General features: G+C 37.6%; 1 protein-coding gene across 1 annotated transcript in view; it reads left to right on the top strand.

The window, feature by feature from the left end:
- The first annotated feature begins 2,144 nt into the window (after positions 1-2,144).
- Positions 2,145-12,455, top strand: part of LOC119741455 (titin homolog) — a 36,729-nt gene continuing 26,418 nt past the window's right edge. The window contains exon 1 of the mRNA XM_038217209.1: positions 2,145-2,294. The gene's annotated coding sequence lies outside the window, so the exon portion shown is untranslated. The remainder of the gene's footprint in view (positions 2,295-12,455) is intronic.

The raw sequence follows: 12,455 nt of genomic DNA, 5'->3' as shown, positions 1-12,455 counted from the left end.
TTTCACTCTAAAACGTCTAGTCTCTAATTTGCAGCCTAATTGGTCACTTGAGCCGGTCACTATACACTAGGCCTATGTGTAATAGTGTTAAAAATCGTCGGATTTGAACTGCGCCCCCATTGAAAGTATGGTACGAGTCCCCCCCCCCCCCCACCCCACCCCACCCCCTATTAATTTTACGGGGCCAAGTGTCCGGACAAAGAGCCCTGTCTACATTTCAGCAATGATTTGCTGATGAAACACAACACCCCCCCCCCCCCGGCAAATATTCCTGGATCCACATCAGTGCCAAGTTCAATGCAGTTCCTCAAACCAAGCGAGCTCGCTAGCACGCAGGGGCGGATCCAGAACACAATGTTTTTGAGGGCCAAAAAAATTGTGGTCTCCCCAAAAGTGGGCCCCAAACAATACGGCGTGGAGTTTGGGGCCCCGAAACATGTTTGGATTTAGATGCTCTCTGTGGCGCGATCTGAGGCAATTTCTGACCACTTTAACCTAATCTTTTTGAGGAAAAGATGGTGGTGTACGCAGTGCCTGCCTTTATTGCGACTTCACTTTAAAAAAACGGGTTCGGTTTGTAACCGAGCTGGGAAGGTTACGCAGAAGATTTGAAAGTGACACGGGGGTAATTCCACTTAATTGATCAAAATTGTATTACTTCAAAAAAACAAAAACTACAAAACGACAGTCATTCTTCAGCAGTCTGCAATAACAGAAAACAGAAGAATAGAAATTAATTTCATTACAAATATACAATGACTATGAATCCAATTATTCAATTATTCAATTATTTTAAATAACCATCTCTCCTTATCCTTGGTTATCTCTGGTCATAATCTGGGGGGGGGGCATGGCCCCCGTTGGCCCCACTGGATCCGCCCTTGTACCACCGCGCACAAATTTAGGTAATATTTCATAAGGAGTCCTGTTTTTTCTCTCCATGCATGCAGAAATCGATTTAATTGTTTTGGATTAATTTGGACCCGGGTGTCGATCATATCCATGCACGGTATAACTCCGATACAGCGCATGCTAGGCGGTCAGCGAGCACTCTACCAATTTGAGCTACTCACCTAACATATTGGGCCCTTTTTATACTCAAAGAAGGAAAAATACCAAAGAGTAATTATACCAGCAAAAACTGAGGAAAAAGTTGGAAGATCCGGGTTTTGATTTCGATACCTACCAACTTCTCGCATACAAAATGAACGCTCTACCATTTGAGCTAATCCCCAACATATTGGAACGTTTTTATTTCAATTTTTGATTTGTTTCTTGAAATTTTGAACAATTAGAAAGGAAAAAGTGATGACAAACATTTGTGTGTGTGGAAGATCCGGATATAAATCCCGGATATACCTCTCGCCTATCGAGCGCTAGGCTCTATCATTTTTTTTTGAGCTAATCCCCGGCCACGCAAACGTTATACGTGGCGGCCATTGAGTATAGAAGACGTCTTTTAATGCATTGTCCCAGCAAAACAAAGACATTGCCTTCTAAGATGGCTAATTGAAGCGTAAGGTCTTTGGAAATTTTATTTTAATCTAAATTTACACACGGGGAGGGGCAAGAGGGCTCGATTAGTTTCAAAAAGGAGAAGGGGATTAATTAAATATAGTCATCGTGCTCTATTTCCACATTGAAATAGTAACATTATGGTAGCCTACGGGGTATAGCTGATAGCTTACCAGGGAAATGCCAAAGGTTTTATTTTATTTCATAGAGGACATAAATACAAATGGGTTTCTTTTTTTTGGGGGGGGGGGGGGGGAGGGGGCGCCCTGGTGAGATCCTCCCCATGATCCAAGCTGTACAGGTAACATTTTAGGAGCTATTTTGTGCTATAAAAAAAGAGGCCTAGTCTTCTAGATTTGAGCATTTGAAGGAGGGTATACACGCGGGAAATTCGCATAAACACATCTGACCCCCGTGAACTTCTGTGAAGTAGCAAATTTGGAAAAGAAATCGCAGAGATAATTTGATAATGCTTTGTTTAGTTTAATTGCTTTGTTCAGTCCGATCTGATGCGTCGGACAGTGTTTTTTTTTTTAACTCGTAAATCAAACATACGGCGGCCGGACAAATAATCAGTGGTGGCGCCCTACACTTCTTTCTAGCGATGCATCAGAAAAGTGCTGCAGTGCAGTACTCTGTGTACAATAATTCAATGCACTTTTTATGCGACAGAAACACACTTCGAGTCAAGATGGAGCATGTTTATGTTTTTTGCTGTGGATATTTTTGGAACGTTTACACAGTCCTTTCGTCTCTACCAGATCGCCTTTGTTAGGCAGGTGAGTTTCGGTATTTCCTTCAAAGAATTTATATTGTTTTTGTGAATATAATTGGCGGTTTTGTGAGAATGTGACATTCCAATCATCCTTCTAAATTTTATTTTAGTCAATTGTTAGTGTTAGTGCCAGTGGTGGGTCTGTTTAGTCCGAGTGGTCATGGTCCGAGTAACTAGGACTCTAGTCCGAGTAACTTGGACCCAACTTATCGCCTTTTTTAACATTTGGACATGGTCTGGCGATAGTAGGGTCCAAGCTAATACCGCGAGCTGGACAACACCGTCCCAAAAACCAACATTTTCCAACAAAAAACATCAGATTTCACCTTCAAAACGGCCTCCAAATTACTAGATATGCCACCTGAGGTACAAGTAGACATCGATGATTAAGATGGTTGTACTGAAGTTTACTTACGATCCGGAAAAAAGTGAAATTTTCCGTTCATTTCGGAGAGCTCCCCTTGCGATCTTGAACGCTGGGCATGAAGAAGAAATCGCGTCGTTCAAACATTAAACACGATCGGAAATTTAACGTGTTCAAGATCGCGAGGGGAGCTCTCCGAAATGAACGGAAATTTCACTTTTTTCTGGATCGTAAGTAAACTTCAGTACAACCATCTTAATCATCGTTGTCTACTTGTACCTCAGGTGGCATATCTAGTAATTTGGAGGCCGTTTTGAAGGTGAAATCTGATGTTTTTTGTTGGAAAATGTTGGTTTTTGGGACAGTGACAGGATGATGTTGTCCAGGTTGCGGTATTAGCTTGGACCTAGCCCCACTAGTGTGGCCGCGGTATGCTGCGCTGAACTCAGAGGTTCAGCGCAGCATACCGACGGCCACACTAGTGGGGCTAGCTTGGACCTTACTATCGCCAGACCATGTCCAAATGTTAAAAAAGGCGATAAGTTAGGTCCAAGTTACTCGGACTACTAGGACTCTACTGTAAGTACATGAAGTACTGTCTACGAATATCGCCTTTTTACATTTGGACATTGGACATGGTCGGGCGATATAGTACCATGTCCATATGTAGCCCCATAAATGTGGCCAATTTACTGGACTACCTCCGTAAATAAAGGCCACACTTCTACCATGTACAAAAACATGACGAACTTTGTCAAAATTTGATTTTCACATTAAGGCTTACATGTAGTTTGTAGGCCTAGTTTATTTTTGCTTTAGAAGCATTCTCTCCCTCTTTAGGCTAATCAGAAAGTGCTGCCTTTTTCAGATGTCCAATTTTCGTGAAATTTCATGTTGAAATTTTGATACGCAAACGTGTGCAAACGAATCTGGAAATTTCACGAAAAATAGACATCTGAAAAAGGCAGCACTTTCTGATTAGCCTATAAAGAGGGTGAGTATGCTTCTAAAGCAAAAATAAACCACAAACTAGGCCTAAGCCTAAATGTGAAAATCAAAATTTGACAAAGTCATGAAAGTTTGACATGTTTTTCGTACATGGTGGAAGTGTGGCCTTTATTTACCGAGGTAGTCCAGTAAATTGGCCACATTTATGGGGATTGTCCATATGTTAAAAAAAGGCAATTCGTAGAGTCCTAGTTTAGTTACTCGGTCTACATGATCATGTAGGTCTGTTTAACATTTGGTTAGCATGGTTAGCATGCCTAACGTTATTCAGTATTCGTGCATGTTTTGTTTTAACCTATTAATATTATTGTATTGTGGGTGCAAACATGACAAAACAAACTCTCTATAGGGCCTATTTTAACCATGGAGCATGTGCTTAATTAAATTCAAAAGGAGTAATCGTGTAGTACTTTAGGACCACGTTCCATATACATACGTGTACATGATAATTGATATACATGTACAATGTAGGAGAACGAAAAGACATGTAAAGGTCCGAGCCTGAGGCTGTAAGGCTTAACATGCGCTACGGCTAAGCCTCAGCCTTTAGGCTAAACATGATAAATATTTGATGTGGCGGAAAGAATGTTGCAACCTGACACCACTTTTTTCTTGAAGAGACATGAATCTGAGACTGAGAAACATTTCCAATTTTGTTTGGAAATACTTAAAAAATGTTCTTGCCTCTCCATAGACTTTGTACACAACCACTGAAGTGGCGTCTGGATGGGCCTCCATTCTTTCCCATTTGGTGATGATACCAGCAGGGAGAGTCACTTTATGTGTTTGAAATCATTGAAATATTTCAGCTTTTTATTTCTTCAGAGTTTTACAATAGAAAACACAATTGTTTCCCCATGGCCTGACTGAGTCACACTTTCTTTCTTTTTGGATGTACATGTAGGGCCTAGTGCTTGTTTTTGCTTACATTATTTTGTGTACACGTATTAAACGTAATTAATTCTACGTTATGTCTCCATGTAATCTTCCAAGACTCTTTTGACTATAACAATGACATACATATCATACAAGATCTTTAAATTTGTTTTACTACAGATTCCTAAAATTAATATAACTGTATGTAATTTTCATACAAACTAAAATCTGTAAAAAGTGCAAAATGTTGAATATTAGGACTGTTAACCCTTGCCTCTCAAATTCTATTCCAAATAAACTACATGTATTGCACAATTTGCAAATGAGTTACATGTAAAATGTATAGTTAAACATTAATGTGCTTGGTATGATTTTAGTATAGCAACAATGTACAGTGTATGGCCATCTTACATTACAATGTACATGTACATGTACACCAAATAAGCACTGTATACATTACCTGTATACATGTACATGTACTGTAAATCATACAGTGTACATGTACATGTACACATGGTTTCTTACCAGTAGAAAAAGACCAGCAATGATGAGTGTGGAATGATTCAACACACAAGCTTCCTGACAATTTGCTTCCTGTTTCAGTTCACCACAGTGAAGCATATGGGTAATCACTTATCAATCATCATCTCATACTAGGGTTCATTTGGGCCCTTCCTGAACAATGATGCCTCATGGAATATTATTGGAAATTATAATGTAGAAATTGGTTTTGGACATATTTTCAAGGACCATACCGTACATGTACCGGTATACATGCATTGTGTAGTACATATTTTCTGTGCATTTGTACACGAATATGTACTTTTTGTATGTTTTTTTCAGTTTGTATACTTTACGTGCAATGTACATTTTACATGTACCTGCTACACGTCAGAGTGGGACCTCGAGTGCAGAAAAACATGCAAAACAAAGTCAGGGCAACTTAACTCACTCTTTACACAACAAAATTCTCCGAAATTTTCAATAGGCAAAGACAAGGTCCTCAGTACATTGTATTTCACCAGCAAGTATGAGGTCTCAATTAAATTTGTAACTACGAGACTTCTTCAATATTTTGCACCTGAGAGAAAAGCCAATTTCAATTTGAAGCCTAAGACTAGACTATAGGGGGCCTACATATATGTCCAACATTTTGAAATTGATGTACTGTAGAAATAGAGACTAGGTACTAGATGTTTCTTTGACACTGTCAGTTGATTGCATGCAGTACTAAAGGGGTGTTGGACTGGTTGTTTCATGTGCCAGTCTAGTTTCTTGTTTTGCATTTTTTTACCATCTTGTTTTGGGACTCTCATACTTTGAGAGTCCAAAATTTTCGGACTATATGCAAAATTTTGACTGCTGATGTTGGGAGTTTTGTAAAGAAAATAATCAATTTATTCACTGCTAAAAATGATTTTCTTACATTTCTTATTCAAAGAAATAATTCTTGCTATAAAAAATATGTTATTGTCTGACTCCCTGCAAACTTTTTCTTGGTACATGTACATGTATGATGTAGTGAGACAAAAATTGGTACCCTTTGTGATGAGATTTGTTTTTCTCAGAGAATTCAACCATTTTAACAGCACCTTTTTAATAGTGTTTTTAGATAATATTAAATAATATTTGACTTTTTTTAGGGGTGGGGTTGATTGTGTGAAGTGAATTAGTCTAGTTTGTGATATTACGGTTAAAGTTGCCAATGTACATGTCCCTTTTAAATTCCAAGTCACAAAATTAAACATAAATTGTAAAACACTGTACAGCCTGACCAGTAGCTGATAGGCATGATTGGTGGAGAAGTTGGCTGCCTCCTGAGCGTATCATTCCTGTACATGTACATGTATACATGTACCAGTACACTGTACAGTGTAAGTATGTTTCAAGTTTGCAGGTACATTTTGTGTACCAAAACCCCGACATGCTGCGTCATGTGGTTTGAAACAGAAATGAGAAACACCCAATTTATACCAGATTGAATAGGTACAAGGAATATGAATCCTGCGTCATCTTCAAACCATATACAAGGAATATGAATCCTGCGTCATCTTCAAACCAAGGTGAGGGAGGTGAATGACCTATTTATCCTTGGAGATGTTCTCGGTAACGGAGGCAATGACAAATTGTGAACATAACTTGGATCACTTAAGAACTCTATGCTGTGTAATCATTACAATGAATGCCATTTAAATGAGTGACATCTCGGACACAGATCCCCTACACCTTCTGCTGCTCGTACGTAAACCTACATGTCATTGTATGTAATGTGAAGAGGTCATTCACTCATCTTTCCTAGTAGTGAAGATGGTTTTAATAATGCGCCAGTAATCTCCTTGAACTTCAAACTTTATCCTTTTCCTGGAGCCAAAAGTTGCCAGCCAGTGTGGTAGTCATCAGAGCCTTAGTCTAAGATGTCTGAGAGTAGACAGTTGGTGTCTTGGGTTTTAGTCTGAAGTCATCAAGTTTCTTGAGAGTACACGTAGTATTATTAGACGGCTGCTCGTCTGGTTTGAGTGTAAATACTGTCTCTTATGGAAACTGTTTCACACATTGTGTGTCCTTAGAATCGTAAGTACTGTGTGTGCAGTTAAGGGATTAGGATGTGATTGTAAATGTTTGAAATTTTTCAGATGTTTAGTTTGGTGTACCTACAGGTAAGGATTAACGTTTGTGAAGTTGTGTTTTTACCAGCCTCAAAGGATTTGACTGGATGGAGCAAGTAAGTGATAACAGTGACAGCTAGACGACGATCACAATGGATAAGTGTTACTACATGTAGTTGGTTTTGTCCTTTACCAGTTTAATGTTAATTGTTATCAAGTGCAGTGCACTTGTGCTTCAGAGAAGTTGGAAGAGAACACTTCACAGGTTTACATGGGCTGGGCACCAACATTGGGTGTCCCTGTTACTTGGTTTTACCATGTTTTTTATCATTTATAAGAAGAAAATCAAGTTGGAAAATGAAAAATGTATGTTTAAAGTACTAAGATCAACCAGTCCTACAAATTTAAACTGCACAGGTTAAATAAAATATTTTGCATCCAGACATGTATGTATGTCACACTTTGGACCCATTATGGAATGACCCACCCTATATACTGGTATTTGTCCATAGGCAAGGTAATTTATATGCAGCGCGGTGTGGGTAAACAGTCATTTTTGTAGGAAGACGTGATCCTTTTAGACCAATGAAATTGTACTGGTATCCATGTCCAAGACATGATGTAACAGATAAACAAGTCTCCATCTACAATGTAATAAGCCTCTGTACTGATGACGTCACACTTTGTTTACATACATGTGCACTTTCCTACCGGTATGGAGCCAATGGGGGCCCACGGTCCACTGAGCACCATAGGAAAGCGCACCTACATGTAGGTAAATAAAGTGTGACGTCATCAGTACAGGGGCTTATTGACTGTATTGGCCCAATACTGATACATACCGGTAGTATCACCTTAGGTTTGAATTTTATCAAAAGTCATATAAAACATAAGACTAACACTACAGTCCAAGTGAATAGAAACATTCACTCTGGCTTTCAGGTTGTTTTTTTTTAGTACCGGTAGATATTTCAATATTGCTGGGTACAGTAGGCACACCATGCACACGTACTGTACACGTGCGGTACTCCATTGATGCTTGAGGAAAAATAAAGTAATTTATTTCTACACATGTACATGTACAATGTATTGAGTTCTAAAAACAGTAAACAATTTAAAGTATTGTTTGCACCTTGTATGTTTATTTTGTCTTTATTTGTCTGGGTAGCAAAATGTTAAGGAATGTCTTGTCATGGGTCACATTGGTTTACATCGTTACATGTTCTTGCACATGATTCATGTACAATGTAGGCTACTGTACATGATACCGTACATATAGACCTGTGCATTTACTCATTATGAATGCTTATAAGCTAGAAGGAGCATGCGCAGATGTATTTCATCTCTCCATCTCTCCATCATCTGTGCACATGTGTGCTAGCGGAACGAGTGGATGACTATATCAGATGTCACAGCACAGCAGTGACCCAGCCATATAAGGCAAGGCATAACACAGCAGGCAGACATTGGATGGCAGTCTATAGAGTCTGTGGTGGGCCTGCGCTCTGGGGTCCTCCTGACTGGACAACATCTTGCATGTACATGTAGTATATCTTCTGAGTGTCTCTGTCAAGGTCTTATGTTATGAGATGAACCGGTCAGGTCCAAACAAAGAACGTTTCTTCTAAGACAAAGTTTGTTTTGGACATGTGCAAGTTTTTTTTTTAAATACTACTATACTTTTTATGTACAATAGTACAGGTATGTAGTACAGTACATGTACAAATGTACACGATTTTTCTTTATCAGTTTATGTATTTTTCAAGTACAAAAAGTTGTATAGTTGAGCCTTACATGTGTATATCAAGTAATTACTATTTTTATTGAATGAAAGATAAAAAGTATGCAAAATAAAAGAGCACTATACATGCATGTACATGTATCTTACAAAACAAATCTTGTTGTATGGAACATCACACAGCTGTTGCTATAAGATCGACCAATCAGCATCAAGTGTTCAAGATTACCAGATGATAATGTTACCTAAACACTTCTCTTCCCATTGTTCTGTGCCATACAGTATTCCATACACACGTACACATGTGTACCATACTCTACTTGTCATACATTGTACCGGTGTACACTCCAAGCGTTTGGAGTTAAAATAAGGTGGCTACCCAGTATTTGTCTTGAATTGAGAGGATGTAAATCAAAGTTCCAAAGGTTGATGCCTTTTTGATGCCTCTGGCTAAAGCGTCTGTGTACTTGTACTTGTACTTTGTAGCAAGAAAATAAAATACCGGTACATGTATGTCAGGAGCCAATATGGCCCATCAGGCTGGCATTTATCTCCAGTTTCAGTGACATGACTCGACTGAGAAAGTGAGAATATTTCTATTCTCATTGGATGGGATGCCAGTCCATTGCAGGTCACTCCCCAGCTAATGCTGGTGCCCGTGCCCATGTACATGTACATGTATGCATACTCCTGGGTGGAGAGAGGCAAGTGGGGATAAACTGGCTTGCCCAAGGACACTCCCCACTGTAGGTGGGGGGGGTTGGACTGGTACCTTGTACCGGTACAAGAAGTATTCTTTTTGTTCTGCCGAAATGCAGTGCTAGACATGTTTATCTAATCCAAATGTATACATTTTATCATTGTGAATCAAAACAATCAAGGTCATGTTTGGTTTGAGTATGTTTTCATTGCTATTACATGTTATCAGAAATAATTGTACACCTTTGTTCCAAGGTAAACACAATTTAGCACTGACATTTATTATCAGAACAAATTTGATTACTTTGTACAATATCATGTAACCATAGACATGATAGAGCAAGGAACATGTATACCGCATAATGGTAGTAATTGTAGTGTGTGTGTGTTTCATATAAACTTCAGCCTAATCCTTGTGGCATTTAGCATGTGGAGCATCCATGGCCTGATATATTTCATGACATCATCATGTCTCAATGTACACATGTCACACATGTCACAGGCCTGTCACGATTGTTAATGCCAGCAATTTAATTGGTTCCTTTCACCCACTGCACGTACGCATTCAAATCAGTGGGCATCTGTTTATCCGGGTGACAGCTTTTGTCTTTGACATTTCTTTTTACAGTAATAAGCACAAAAAACTGTTTTTAACCTTTCAAATTTTAACACATTTTCCAAAATCAATTGTTCATCTTGTTCATGTGATATTAAAGGGAATATACAACATTTGCAAACATCGAAAAATAAAACTACCAAGTTTTAATGAAATACCTTACTAGGATGTTGGTAAATGACAGTCATTTTCAAGAAAATGGTATTTTTGTATACATTTCCAATGCTGGTCGGCCGACCATCGTTGGAAAAACCTAACTATATTTCAACTACTGCTCCAAATTAACCATTTTTTTCAGTCCAAATTTTCTTTGCTATTGGTTACATGTTCAAGAACGGGTGCAGGCTAGCTAGACTGGTTCCCTTACCTTACAATTTTCCGACATCTATAAATTGATCCATTTTATCTTTAGTGGAGTCAGGGAACCAGACTACTTAAACAGTTTTGTTTTTCTTGGTTTTTCAAGCATTTTCGAACACATAACTTTAAACATGTCAGTTAAACAATATTTGATCTATTATACCAACCCCTCAAATAGTTCATTTCTGAAAATTACAGCAAAAGCCAATGATGTACATTCCCTTTAAATGGGAAAAACTATTATTACCGGTATCTAATTACCAAAATAGCTACATGTATCACATAAAATGTTGATGACTTGCAGTATCATGGGGAATATTTCAATTGTTCATTGTGCATTTTTCATTTGTTTCTGCAGCACCACAAGTCCATACATGCACCACATGAATGTAAAGGGCTTGTGGATATGGCCAATCGTTCTTTTACCTTTGTTTAATTTATGTGAAACTCTCAATAGATCACCCATGATGCTTGCGCCTCTATGTAATTTCAAAGCGTTAAAGGGAATGTATACATCAGTGGCTTTTGCTGTATTTTTCAGAAATGAACTATGTGAGGGGTTAGTACCGGTATATGGGCAATTCTCCATGGGAGAGCAAAAAATGTCAAAAATAAATATGTACATATTAAACCTTTTTTGTACTTTTTCCAGACCTCAATTAAATGGGGAATTCAGTTCAAAAAACGAAATTGAAAAAAAATACATATTTCTGGTAAAAACAGTGATTTTTGCAATTTATGATTAAAAACGTTCAGATTTGGTAAAAAAAGAAAATTGTGTGTATGTATTACTTTCTGAATTATAGGGAAAAAATTTGATTTATTTTATGATGTTACAAGTTACTAACATTACTCAGGGTCATTACAAAAAAATCTAAAAATAAAAATATATATATATATATAGTATAGGCCTTCATTTAAAAATGTCAAAATTAGCACGTAATTCCGTTACCGAAAAAATGGCAAAAGTTACTTATTTCACACATTTTCTTGTTTTTTTTCTTCAAATCATGTATGTTGAGAAAAGACCCTACTATAAACATAAATGAAAAATAAAAACTTTAAAATAGTAATTTCTTGGCATTTTTCCAAGTGGTAACGGAATTACGAAACGGTAACGGAATTACGGTAACGGAATTACGCATGCACAAAGTATGCAAACTTCCTCCAGATTATGTACATGTATGTAATTTGGACAATAACTTTAAATACTAAATTACTTGTTAAATTAGTTCCCTCTTTAATTTGCTATTAGGCCTATACAATTACAAATATCAGGTGTTCCACTAATAGTTTTTACTTTTACTTTTTCTTTTTTACTATTTAAAAAATGCTAAAAAATAGTTGTTTGGATGCTTAAAGGGAATATACATGTACAACATTTGCAAACATCAGAAAATAAAACTACCAAGTTTTTATGAAATACCTTACTAGGATGTTGGTAAATGACAGTCTAAAGCATCCTGTAAAATTATGGCACCTGGTGTGAAGTCATTTTCAAGAAAATGATATTTTTGTATACATTTCCAACAGTGGTCGGCCGACCACCGTTGGAAAAACCTAAGTATTTTTCAACTTTTGCTCCAACTTTACACTCTTTCCAGTCCAAATTTTGTTTGCTATTTGTTACATGTTCATGAATGGGTGCAGGTCAGCTAGTCTGGTTCCCTTACCCTCCAATTTTCTGGCATCTATAAATTGATCCATTTTACCTTTAGTGGAGTCAAGGAACCAGACTACTTGAACAGTTTTGTTTTTCTTGGTTTTTCCAGCATTTTCAAACGCAAAACTTCAAACATGTCAGTGTAACAATATTTGATCTAATTTACTAACCCCTCAAATAGTTCATTTCTGAAAATTACAGCAAAAGCCAATGATGTACATCCCTTTAAATATGT

This window comes from Patiria miniata, unplaced genomic scaffold (assembly GCF_015706575.1).
Source record: "Patiria miniata isolate m_02_andy unplaced genomic scaffold, ASM1570657v1 HiC_scaffold_5, whole genome shotgun sequence".
Classification (NCBI taxonomy): Eukaryota; Metazoa; Echinodermata; class Asteroidea; order Valvatida; family Asterinidae; genus Patiria; species Patiria miniata.
Note: the sequence above shows the minus strand (reverse complement) of the source record. Positions and strands in the feature narration are given on the sequence as shown.